Below are 12,996 nucleotides of genomic sequence, written 5' to 3'. Positions count from 1 at the left end.
TTCTTTTTGATGGCTGAGTAATACTCCATTGTGTATATATACCACAGCTTTCTTATCCATTCATCTGCTGATGGACATCTAGGTTGTTTCCATGTCCTGGCTATAATAAACAGTGCTACGATGAACATTGGGGTACACATGTCTCTTTCCATTCTGGTTTCCTTGGTGTGTATGCCCAGCAGTGGGATTTCTGGGTCATAAGGCAGTTCTATTTGCAATTTTTTAAGGAATCTCCACTCTGTTCTCCATAGTGGCTGTACTAGTTTGCATTCCCACCAACAGTGTAGGAGGGTTCCCTTTTCTCCACACCCTCTCCAGCATTTATTGCTTGTAGACTTTTGGATCGCTGCCATTCTGACTGGTGTGAAATGGTACCTCATTGTGGTTTTGATTTGCATTTCTCTAATAATGAGTGATGTTGAGCATCTTTTCATGTGTTTGTTAGCCATCCATATGTCTTCTTTGGAGAAATGTCTATTTAGTTCTTTGGCCCAGTTTTTGAATTGGGTCGTTTATTTTTCTGGAATTGAGCTGCAGGAGTTGCTTGTATAATTTTTGAGATTAGTTGTTTGTCAGTTGCTTCATTTGCTATTATTTTTTCCCATTCAGAATGCTGTCTTTTCACCTTGCTTATATTTTCCTTTGTTGTGCAGAAGCTTTTAATTTTAATTAGGTCCCATTTGTTTATTTTTGCTTTTATTTCCAGTATTCTGGGAGGTGGATCATAGAGGATCCTGCTGTGATTTATGTCGGAGAGTGTTTTGCCTATGTTCTCCTCTAGGAGTTTAATAGTTTCTGGTCTTAACGTTTAGATCTTTAATCCATTTTGAGTTTATTTTTGCATATGGTGTTGGAAAGTGATCTAGTTTCATTCTTTTACAGGTGGTTGACCAGTTTTCCCAGCACCACTTGTTAAAGAGATTATCTTTAATCCATTGTATATTCTTGCTTCCTTTGTCAAAGATAAGGTGTCCATAGGTGTGTGGATTTATCTCTGGGCTTTCTATTTTGTTCCATTGATCTATATTTCTGTCTTTGTGCCAGTACCATACTGTCTTGATGACTGTGGCTTTGTAGTAGAGCCTGAAGTCAGGCAGGTTGATTCCTCCAGTTCCATTCTTCTTTCAAGATTGCTTTGGCTATTCGAGATGTTTTGTATTTCCATACAAATCTTGAAATTATTTATTCTAGCTCTGTGAAAAATACCACTGGTAGCTTGATAGGGATTGCACTGAATCTGTAGATTGCTTTGGGTAGTATACTCATTTTCACTATATTGATTCTTCCAAACCATGAACATGGTATATTTCTCCATCTATTAGTGTCCTCTTTGATTTTTTTCATCAGTGTTTTATAGTTTTCTATATATAGGTCTTTAGTTTCTTTAGGTAGGTATATTCCTAAGTGTTTTATTCTTTTCATTGCAATGGTGAATGGAATTGTTTCCTTAATTTCTTTTTCTACTTTCTCATTATTCGGTTCAGTTCAGTTCAGTCACTCTATCGTGCCCAACTCTTTGCAACCCCATGAATCACAGCACACCAGGCCTCCCTGTCCATCACCAACTCCCGGAGTTCACTCAGACTCTCATCCATCGAGTCAGTGATGCCATCCAGCCATCTCATCCTCGGTCATTCTAAGTATTTTATTCTTTTCGTTGCAATGGTGAATGGAATTGTTTCCTTAATTTCTTTTTCTACTTTCTCATTATTCAGTTCTCATTATTAGTGTATAGGAATGCAAGAGATTTCTGTGTGTTGATTTTATCTCCTGCAACTTTACTATATTCATTGATTAGCTCTAGTAATTTTCTGGTGGAGTCTTTAGGATTTTCTATGCAGAGGATCATGTCATCTGCAAACAGTGAGAGTTTTACTCCTTCTTTTCCAATTTGGATTCCTTTTATTTCTTTTTCTGCTCTGATTGCTGTGGCCAAAACTTCCAGAACTGTGTTGAATAATAGCAGTGAAAGTGGGCACCCTTGTCTTGTTCCTGACTCTAGGGGAAATGCTTTCAATTTTTCACCATTGAGAATAATGTTTGCTGTGGGTTTGTTATATATAGCTTTTATTATGTTGAGGTATGTTCCTTCTATTCCTGCTTTCTGGAGAGTTTTTATCATAAATGGATGTTGAATTTTGTCAAAGGCCTTCTCTGCATCTATTGAGATAATCATATGGCTTTTATTTTTCAATTTGTTAATGTGGTGAATTACACTGATTGATTTGCAGATATTGAAGAATCTTTGCATCCCTGGGATAAAGCCCACTTGGTCATGGTGTATGATCTTTTTAATGTGTTGTTGGATTCTGATTTCTAGAATTTTGTTAAGGATTTTTGCATCTATGTTCATCAGTGATATTGGCCTGTAGTTTTCTTTTCTTGTGGCATCTTTGTCAGGTTTTGGTATTAGGGTGATGGTGGCCTCATAGAATGAGTTTGGAAGTTTACCTTCCTCTGCAATTTTCTGGAAGAGTTTGAGTAGGACAGGTGTTAGCTCTTCTCTAAATTTTTGGTAGAATTCAGCTGTGAAGCCATCAGGACCTGGGCTTTTGTTTGCTGGAAGACTTCTGATTATAGTTTCAATTTCCGTGCTTGTGATGGATCTGTTAAGATTTTCTATTTCTTCCTGGTTCAGTTTTGGAAAGTTGTACTTTTCTAAGAATTTGTCCGTTTCTTCCACGTTGTCCATTTTATTGGCATATAATTGCTGATAGTAGTCTCTTATGATCCTTTGTATTTCTGTGTTGTCTGTTGTGATCTCTCCATTTTCATTTCTAATTTTATTGATTTGATTTTTCCCCCTTTGTTTCTTGATGAGTCTGGCTAATGGTTTGTCAATTTTATTTATCCTTTCAAAGAACCAGCTTTTGGCTTTGCTGATTTTTGCTATGGTCTCTTTTGTTTCTTTTGCACTTATTTCTGCCCTAATTTTTAAGATTTCTTTCCTTCTACTAACTCTGGAGTTCTCCATTTCTTCCTTTTCTAGTTGCTTTAGGTGTCGAGTTAGGTTATTTATTTGACTTTTTCTTGTTTCTTGAGGTATGCCTGTGTTGCTGTGAACTTTCCTCTTAGCACTGCTTTTATAGTGTCCCACAGGTTTTGGGTTGTTGTGTTTTCATTTTCATTCATTTCTATGCATATTTTGATTTCTTTTGTTATTTCTTCTGTGATTTGTTGGTTATTCAGAGAGTGGAAGTAATAACAAGCTTGGAATTATGATTATCCTAATTTTTGATTATGATGTAAAATCAAAATAAGTAAACATCAAAATATCAAAAAATTTTATATCATAATTGATGATAATTATGATTATCATAACTAGCTTAAGAAAGGAGTAGGGCTTCCCTGATGGCTCAAATGTTAAAGAATCTGCCTGCAATGCAGGAGACTCAGGTTCAATTACTGGGTTGGAAAGATCCCCTGGAAAAGGGAATGGCTACCCACTCTATTCTTGCCTGGAGAATTCCATGGACAGACAAGCCTAGCAGGCTGCAGTCCATAGGGTCACAATGAGTTGGACAAGACCAAGCAACTAAAACTTCACTTCACTTCAAAAAAGGAGTATTTGCTAAATGGGTCTTTTGGGTCCCATGCCAAGGAACATGGTTGGGTCTCAGAAAACCTGAGTCCAGGGACTCAAATCCCATTAGAATGTCCTGGTTGTAATGGCTACTTTTCCCTGTGCAGCAGTTTCATCTGTCTCTCTATCTCTGTCTCTGTCTCTCTGTCTCTCTCTCCCCCACTCTTTGGTTGCTTTTACTCATGTCTTCTGCCTACATACCTGCAGCTATGAACTACTCCCAACCTTCTCATTTTACAAAATTAGGCTCTTCAAGACAGTCACTTCTGTCAATTTCCAAAATCCTTCTCAGTGAAGGATTCTGATGCTTTCAACATGTGTCAGGAGAACAACCTTGAACCAACCAAATATGACAAAGTAAGATCTCATTCAAGTGATATGTAATGAGAAGAGGCAGAAATGATAGAGAACAATGCACAGAAACAAAAACAAAGAAGAAAAAAGGTGTTGTTATGCAACATTACTTTGGCCACCTGATGCGAAGAGCCAACTCATTGGAAAAGATCTTAATTCTGGGAAAGATTGAAGGCAGGAGTAGAAGGGGAAGACAGAGGATGAGATGGTTGGATGGCATAACCAAATCAGTGGACATGAACTTGAGCTAACTCCAGGAGATAGTGAAGGGCAAGGAAGCCTGGCATGCTGCAGTCCATGGGGTCACAAAGAAACACAACTTAGCGACTGAACAATGACAACACACTACATTACCAACACACACTTACACTCATAAACCTTTAGATAATAGCACAAAGGGACCCAAAAGTGCTCAGATGTGTGCTATAAACAAGTATAAGCCAGAGAAGTTAAGAAAGATTTAACTAGCTTGAAGTCAGTAGAGAAAAACTTTCTGAAGGATGAATGATATGAGTTGTCCTCTGAAAGAGGACTTATTCTGCTTTATGGCAAAGAGTCAAAAACTCAAAATGCTGAGCTGTTACAAAGGAAACATTCAAACCACTCAACAAAACTTTGTCAGGGACCTGTGCTGTGCTGTGTGAGTGAGTGTACAAGAAACCAAAGGCCAAAGATGACCATAAAGGGTTAGGGAATAGTATGGTCATCCCTACTAAACTGTGCTTAACTGAACAATGTGCTCAAAGAATGTGAGCAGATTTTTATCAACATTGAGAGAAGCCCCTTGTAGCATTTTAAAGAATATTATATTAAATTCTGACTCAAACATTTTATTACTTCAATGAAGGCATTTAAAGTATGCTTACAAAATTTGCCAAGAATACAAATGTGAGAAAATTTAATAAATCAAAAATACTTCAAAACACTAAAATACAGATTGAAACCAGCATCATAAAATGTAACAGGAATCACAAAAAATGCAGCAAGGAGCAAAGTGAAAACTGGTTTGATGCTCACAAGGTGCAGATTGGGTAAAAGAGAAATCTTGTGGGGTAAAAAAAAAAAAATAACCTATAATCTTCTGTTAATTGAGATGTTGCTAAAAGGCAACCTTCTGATAAGACAATAATGTATTAGATGAAACCTTTAGCAGAATTTGTAGAATTATTGTGTCGAACAAGAATATCCACAGTGCCACGGCTGGAACTGATTTACTATTAGATGATTCTATTCAATTCTGGATTCTGCATTTAAGGGAAGCGTTGGCAAACACTTCCAATGAAGTGGACCAGAAACTGGAAGGGTCTGGAAACCATATCGTAAAGAATAACTTAAAACATCTAGAAGGGAGGAAAAAATGGAGCCAAGCAAGAAATTTTTATGACAGCAAGAACTTAGACTAACCCTGAGGGTCTCTAGTGAGTGGAATAAGTACCAATGAAAGGAAATTACCAACAGGCAGGGTTGGGTTCACTTGGAGAAAGACATCAGGAACAATTACTGCTGTCCCACAAAACTGCCTCTTAAAATAGTGAACAGGATAAATATCTGCCAAAGACCTTTTCCTTCCAGTGGGGAGGAGGTTGGGCTCAATGACCTAATAATCTCCCAACACTCTATATTCCATGTGAGTGTTTTCTCTACGTATTTACACACAAAAGTGGGAGCAGGTGAATAAAGGAGCTAGCCCATGTCCTTCATCTTCAACATGTTAAGAGCTTAAAAGCTAACATTAGCTCAGGTGAGACATTTGCCAGACTTATTTTATTCTAAAATACTCAAAATTATCCAGAAAAATAGATGTAATAATATCAATTCATGGGCTACTTACATAGGAGGGGTGAACCTAAGGGAGCCAAACGGACCAGTGCTATACCTCATTTCAGAACAAAGTGAGGGCTCCCACATGGTCTTCTCCAGAGCATCCGTGTGCTGATGGCGACAACGGCGGCAGGAGTACCAGCTGGCTCGCCCACTGGCTACATTAACTAAGGCACGTCATTAGCCTGCCTGAAGTCCTGGTTTCACCATGAAAACAAAGCTGTTAATGCACTGATGCCTCCTGAATATCTTTTGAGGTATGTGTAGAGATCAAACTAGATAGATAATACATGTGAATTCGTAACTGTACCTATTAGCTATTATTTACACATAGGGAAAACAGCATATATTCAATTATGAATTTCTGTAGCTGGGGTTTCATGCAGTGAAACATTTCTAATGTTCCATAAAATCCCTCTTCCACCTACAAGTTTGCCTGGTTTTACTACACCAAGTTACATTTTAAAGGTATAACCGTTCTCTAATTACAATGGTTTCCTATATTGTGAGATTAACTGTTACACTTAAGCACTGAGTTTAGCATCTGGCCCAACTTTTATGCTTTTTACCCAGACCACACACTGTGGCATAATATGCTTTCACTTTATGCCAGTGTTCCACATAAATTTTACACTTCTTAATTGTCCTTTACAGTAATTCTGTCTTTTTAAAAAATTGTGGCATCAAATGAAACACATTGTGGAACCACAGGCCACCACCCAATCAAAACTTCAATTTTTCCTAATGAGTCACCTAATAATTTAATAAAAGATAAAATTCAGTAAAAGATAATAAAGTTGCTCAACACCAAAGCTGATATTTTAACATAAATTATTTATAAAGCAGAAGGGAAGAATTAGATATTGCTGAAACAAAAGGATTTTGCACTTGAAGTATTTCAAGTGATTTTTACATGCACAGTATGTTTTTTAAAGTGTTCTGATCTCACATTTAGTAATAAACTCCATTGGACGTCTGGCAGAAATTCTCTGCCACAACAGTTTACATCAACCATCTGTGTCTACAAGAAGCTTCCAGATATTCTGCCACCTGATTCACTGTCCCAACTCTTCTCACTTCTATTCACAGGCTTCTTTTCATTTTCATCATATACTGTATCTGCCCTGTTAGGAAGAAAATATTACCAAAACAGTACAGTGTTACATATTCCTGAACCCAAACTAAGATTGAAGAATTTTTAACAACCAATTTAATCTGAAATGGATTGATGAAGCTCCAGCTCTTGGGAATGAGGATACATCAGCATCAGAGACATTTATAGAAGGAGGGGGGTTTTTTAACTTGTTTAGTCCTCTGCCTTCTTTTGCTAGATAAGGAAACAGGACCAGAAAGTAGGAGGCTGGCCCAAGGCCCCACAAACTGAGGTAGGGGCAGAGAGAAGAACTTGGAGTGTGGCCTGTACCCTGCTCTACACACCATTCAAATCCAGCCATTCTTCATGACAAGTAACTCATCTGCTCCAGATCCAAAGAGCAGCCTCCCACTCACCAGTGTGGCTTTGACCTAATTAATAGGAAGGAGAGATAGTCCAAATAGGTAAAGTCCAGCTGCTCTCAAAGACCTTATCCTGTTAGTAAAAATAGGGTCCAGCTGTTCACAGCTCAAAAACCAATACTCAAAAGGCAGGGTATATTCAAAGGAAAGTTTAATTTACTCTGGAAACCAGTAACTGAGGGAGAGGGTGGACTCACGTCCAAAAGCCAGCTCCCCCCAACAATCAGAGGCAAGAGCTTATAAAGGAGAGCTTCAGGGGTGAACGGGTGGAGGGAGGGTTGCAGACAGCAGTCAGCCCTCTCTGTCTTCTTGAAGTTGGTGACACAGTGGTCTGAACAGCAGCATCTTGATTATTTTCCATACACTTAGTCTCCAGTTCCAGGGTTAGTTTGTTCCTATTTCCTTGCGGCCAGTTCTCAGAATTTGGCAGCTCATGTCATGGCTTCCACCTGGCGGGGGGTTTCAGCACCTACAAAACAGCGCAAAGGAAATGGCTCAGTATATTATCTATAGCCTTTAAGGAAAAACTAAAGATCCCTGACATTGTGTAATGACCAAACTATTATTCTTTTGTCCTGTTTGGCTGTTTTTCTTTGCTTCTGTATTTTCTCACTTCTCTGATTAAACTTATTCTTTAGTTAAAGTGTTTTCATAGACAAAAGGAAGGCAAATGACATGGTGGAGAAGGACCATAGGGTCCTACTCCATTTCAATTTCATGACCCCCCCCCATGGCCCTACCGCCTTTCACTCAGTGTCCCCAGATATTTTTTAATTGAGATATAATTGACAAATAACATTGTATTAGTTTCAGGTGTACAATACAATGATTTAATATTTGCATGCATTATAAAATGATCACAATAAGTCTAGCTAACATCCATCACCATGCACAGTCACAAACTGTTTCTCTTATGATGAGAATATTTAAGATCTATTTACTTAACAACTTTCTAATATACAACACAGTATTATTGACTTTAGGCACTATTCTGTATATTACATTCCCCAGAACTTTCATTACTTTCAATGAGACATGCTTTTGGATATCATATTAATATGTAGGTACTCTAATTACCTATAGTGGCTTTAATGGAAATGCAGGATTGAAATGGACATTAAGGAAGTGTCTGATCCAACTCTAAACGTTCTAAAAGTCTAAGAGAATTTGAAAAGAATGCTAAGAGAGTTCTAAAAGTCAGCCACAGTGCTCCATCCTGACACACAGAGACTTTGCAGCTTCACGTCATTTTCTCACTACTTAACCACTCTCTACTCCGCTACTCATTTACCTAAAAGGAATTCTAACCTATTATATGCCAAACATCTGTTTGGGAAAATAACAACTCTTTGCAAGACTGCTTTTTTAAATAACCATCTCCATGTAGGAGGAGCAGATGAAGTCAATACGCAAGTTCACATCTCATCTGTTACTATCTAGATATTTCCCAGACTATTATCTTAGGCTCTCGGTGCATGCATGCATCATGCTAAGTTGCTTCAGTCATGCCTGACTCTTTGCAACCCCATGGACTGCAGCCCACCTGGCTCCTCTGTCCATGGGATTCTCCAGGCAAGAATACTGGAGTTGGTTGCCATATCCTACTCCAGGGGATCTTCCTGACCCAGGGATCAAAACTGCATTTCTTGTGTCACCAGCATCTCTCGTCTCCTGCATTGGCACGTGGGTTCTTTACCACTAGTGCCACCTGGGAAGCCCAGGCTCTTGGGAAGCCACTGTTATTTATAGGTTGCACAAGTCTATCTTGGGACCACATGTATAAGAAGGTAAGTCTACCAATTCTCTATGTAATTCATACTGAAGTCTACAGTCCTTCACTCTAAACATCTAAGTAGCATGAGAAAGGGGTAAACAGCAATTGCTAAGAAAAGTAAACTTAACCTCAACCTGCCTATATTCAAAATAAATTCCATGCCATCACTCTAATATTCCATCTATTATGGGGATGTGGGGCTTACAGGTTTAAGAGAAGCTGGGTGAAAAAGAAAAAGATGGATTTGGAAATAATCAGTTAGCATCTGCTTCACATAGCATGGTAATTAAACACAGCATAAAGCAATTCTAACATTCTGCCATCTTGAACTTTACAGGTCCCTGGATTTACTGATTAAGATTTAGCCACACTGAGAAATGTGGTAATGGTTGTAACAATTCCAAATTAAATTAATGCAAAGACAGTTAAGAGAATTGGGGAAAGAGCTAGCTAGCTAATGAATAATTTTATAAAGTGTCAAAAGCATCTGACAAGAAAATAGTAATACTAATTAATACCAACTGGCTTCTCAAAGAATATCTAGCAGCCCCTTTCAGGAAATGTGATTACTGGGTCACAGTTCACAGATTCAGTGGCATTTGGAGTAAGTCCTGCATCTCTCAACATTCTGGACTGTGAATAGCCCTCAAATGGAGGAGTGATCTCACCGAGCATATCATGCCAGGCCTCCAGTAACTCCCCCATCTTGGACTCTCTGGAAAGATATCACTTCCCAAAAAAGCTGCGGGTTGTAACACATTAACGTCCCAGGAGGAGCTGAGTGGGGTGGGCTTAGGTTTTCTGTGTTAAGATGTTATTGTGAGTATATGAGTTTCAGTGTTTAAAGGAAGGCAATCAGAACTTTTCAGTGCAAGTTGATAATCTCTTTTTAAAAAAATCTTTATCACTTTACTGTAAACAGTAAGTAACACAACATTGTAAATCAACTATACTTCAATTAAATAAACAAACCTCAAAGCAGTGTATATCTCCTAAGAGATAAAAGCTTAAATTTAGCTTTGGAACTTTTGTTTGTAAAAATATCTTGAGTACTTATGCATTGTTTGGAGGGGGAAACTGTGAACTCAAGACTTTTCTGAGAGGAAATATCTAAATACTCTTAATGTAAATTATGTGTATATTTGATCAAAGCAGAGATTTCTAGATATCTTTATTTCTTTGTGGTAAAACTATTCTCTATGTAGATTTAAATTGCCCTATGCCTTGTACCCAGAGTTGGCAAACTATGGGCTATGGGACAAATCTGGCCTGCTGCCTGTTTTGTAAATAAAGTTTTATTGGAACACACACAAAAAAATCTTTAATTGCAAAAGTAATACCTATTTGTTACATAGAACTTAGAGATAACAGAAAAGCAAAAAGAAAAAAATTAAATCCACAAACAGTCCTCTGGAATGGGCATTGTAACAATTGACAATAAAGTTTACAACGTAGATATTGTACCAGGACTATGACGGACTTCTCAGGTGGTATTAGTGGTTAACAGACCACCTGCCAATGAAGGAGACATAACAGATTAAGAGAGCTAATTCTTAGGTTGGTTGATAAGGAGTCCAGGGCCCTCAAGAAGGAGAAAGGGCTCCAAGGCCCTCGAGGAGGAGAAAGGGGTCCAGGGCTCTCTAGGAGGAGAAAAGGACAAACTCTTTTTCTGTGTTGCTTTGTCTTAATCGCATAAGATGCTTTTTCTTAAACTCGATGAATGGTTAAGACAACAGTGTTTAAGACTAACAATCGTTAAGCCCAGAGCTAATAATTACACTGTACAAAAAAAGATTTTCACAACCCAAATAATCATGATGGTGTGATCACTCACCTAGAGCCAGACATCCTGGAATGTGAAGTCAAGTGGGCCTTAGGAAGCATCACTACAAACAAAGCTAGTGGAGGTGATGGAATTCCAATTGAGCTATTTCAAATCCTAAAAGATGATGCTGGGAAAGTGCTGCACTCAAAAATATGCCAGCAAATTTGGAAAACTCAGCAGTGGCCACAGGACTAGAAAAGGTGAGTTCTCATTCCAATCCCAAAGAAAGGCAATGGCAAAGAATGCTCAAACTACTGCACAATTGCACTCATCTCACATACTAGTAAAGTAATGCTCAAATTCTCCAAGCCAGGCTTCAACAATACATGAACTGTGAACTTCTAGATGTTCAGGCTGGATTTACAAAAGGCAGATGAACAAAAATTGAATTGCCAACATCCATTGGATCATCAAAAAAGCAAGAGAGTTCGAGAAAAACATCTATTTCTGCTTCATTGACTATGCCAAAGCCTTTGACTGTGTGGATCACCACAAACTGTGGAAAATTCTTAAAGAGATGGGAATACCAGACCACCTGACCTGCCTCTTGAGAAATCTGTATGCAGGTCAGGAAGCAACAGTTAGAACTGGACATGGAACAACAGACACTTTCCAAATAGGAAAAGGAGTACATTAAGGCTGTATATTGTCATCCTGCTTATTTAACTTAAATGCAGAGTACATCATGAGAAACATTGGGCTGGATGAAGCACAAGCTAGAATTAAGATTGCTTGGAGAAATATCAATAACCTCAGATATGCAGATGATACCACCCTTATGGCAGAAAGCAAAGAAGAATTAAAGAGCCTCTTAATGAATGTAAAAAAGGAGAGTGAAAAAGTTGGCTTAAAGCTCAACATTCAGAAAATGAAGATCATGGCATCCAGTCCCATCATGGCAAATAGATGGGGAAACAGTGGAAACAGTGGCTGACTTCTGGGCTCCAAAATCACTATAGATGGTGACTGCAGCCAAGAAACAAAAGACACTTGCTCCTTGGAAGAAAAGCTATGACCAACCTAGACAGCATATTAAAAAGCAAAGACATTGCTTTGCCAACAAATGTCCATCTAGTCAAAGCTATGGTTTTTCCAGTAGTCATGTATGGATTTGAGAGTTGGACTGTAAAGAAAGCTGAGCATTGAAGAATTGATGCTTTTGAACTGTGGTGTTGGAGAAGACCCTTGGACTGCAAGGAGATCCAAACAGTCCATCCTAAAAGAAATCAGTCCTAAATATTCATTGGAAGGACTGATGTTGAAGCTGAAACTCCAATACTTTGGACACCTGATGAGAAGAACTGACTCATTTGAAAAGATCCTGATGCTGGGAAAGATTGATGGCAAGAGGAGAAGGGGACAACAGAGGAGGAGATGGCTGGATGGAATCACCAACTCGATGGACATGGATTTGAGTCAACTCTGGGAGTTGGTATTGGACAGGGAGACCTGGTGTGCTGCAGTCTATGGGATCCCAAAGAGCTGGATATGGCTGAGCGACTGAACTGATTGAATGATTACACAGCAAAATAACTCATCTTGATCAAGGGTATGATTTTCCTAAAGCTCTCTACTAATGATTACATAACAATGTATCTTGCTCAAGGACATGTTTCTCTTTTTTAACAAGAAACTTTTGACTAATCTTGTTATCTTAAGATGTATGTTGTGGGAGTGGGTCTGGTTCAGTTCACTTAAGTTCAGTTGCTCAGTCATGTGCGACTCTTTGTGACCCCATGAATCACAGCACCCAGGCCTCCCTGTCCATCACCAACTCCTGGAGTTCACTCAAACTCACATCCATTGAGTCGGTGATGCCATCCAGCCATCTCATCCTCTGTTGTCCCCTTCTCCTCTTGCCATCAATCTTTCCCAGCATCAGGATCTTTTCAAATGAGTCAGTTCTTCTCATCAGGTGTCCAAAGTATTGGCGTTTCAGCTTCAACATCAGTCCTTCCAATGAACACCCAGGACTGATCTCATCCAGAATGGACTGGTGGGATCTCTTTGCAGTCCAAGGGACTCTCAAGAGTCTTCTCCAACACCACAGTTCAAAAGCATCAATTCATCAGCGCTCAGCTTTCTTCACAGTCCAACTCTCACATCCATACATGACCACTGGAA

Source organism: Ovis canadensis, chromosome 17, assembly GCF_042477335.2.
Source record: "Ovis canadensis isolate MfBH-ARS-UI-01 breed Bighorn chromosome 17, ARS-UI_OviCan_v2, whole genome shotgun sequence".
Lineage (NCBI taxonomy): Eukaryota > Metazoa > Chordata > Mammalia > Artiodactyla > Bovidae > Ovis > Ovis canadensis.
Note: the sequence above shows the minus strand (reverse complement) of the source record.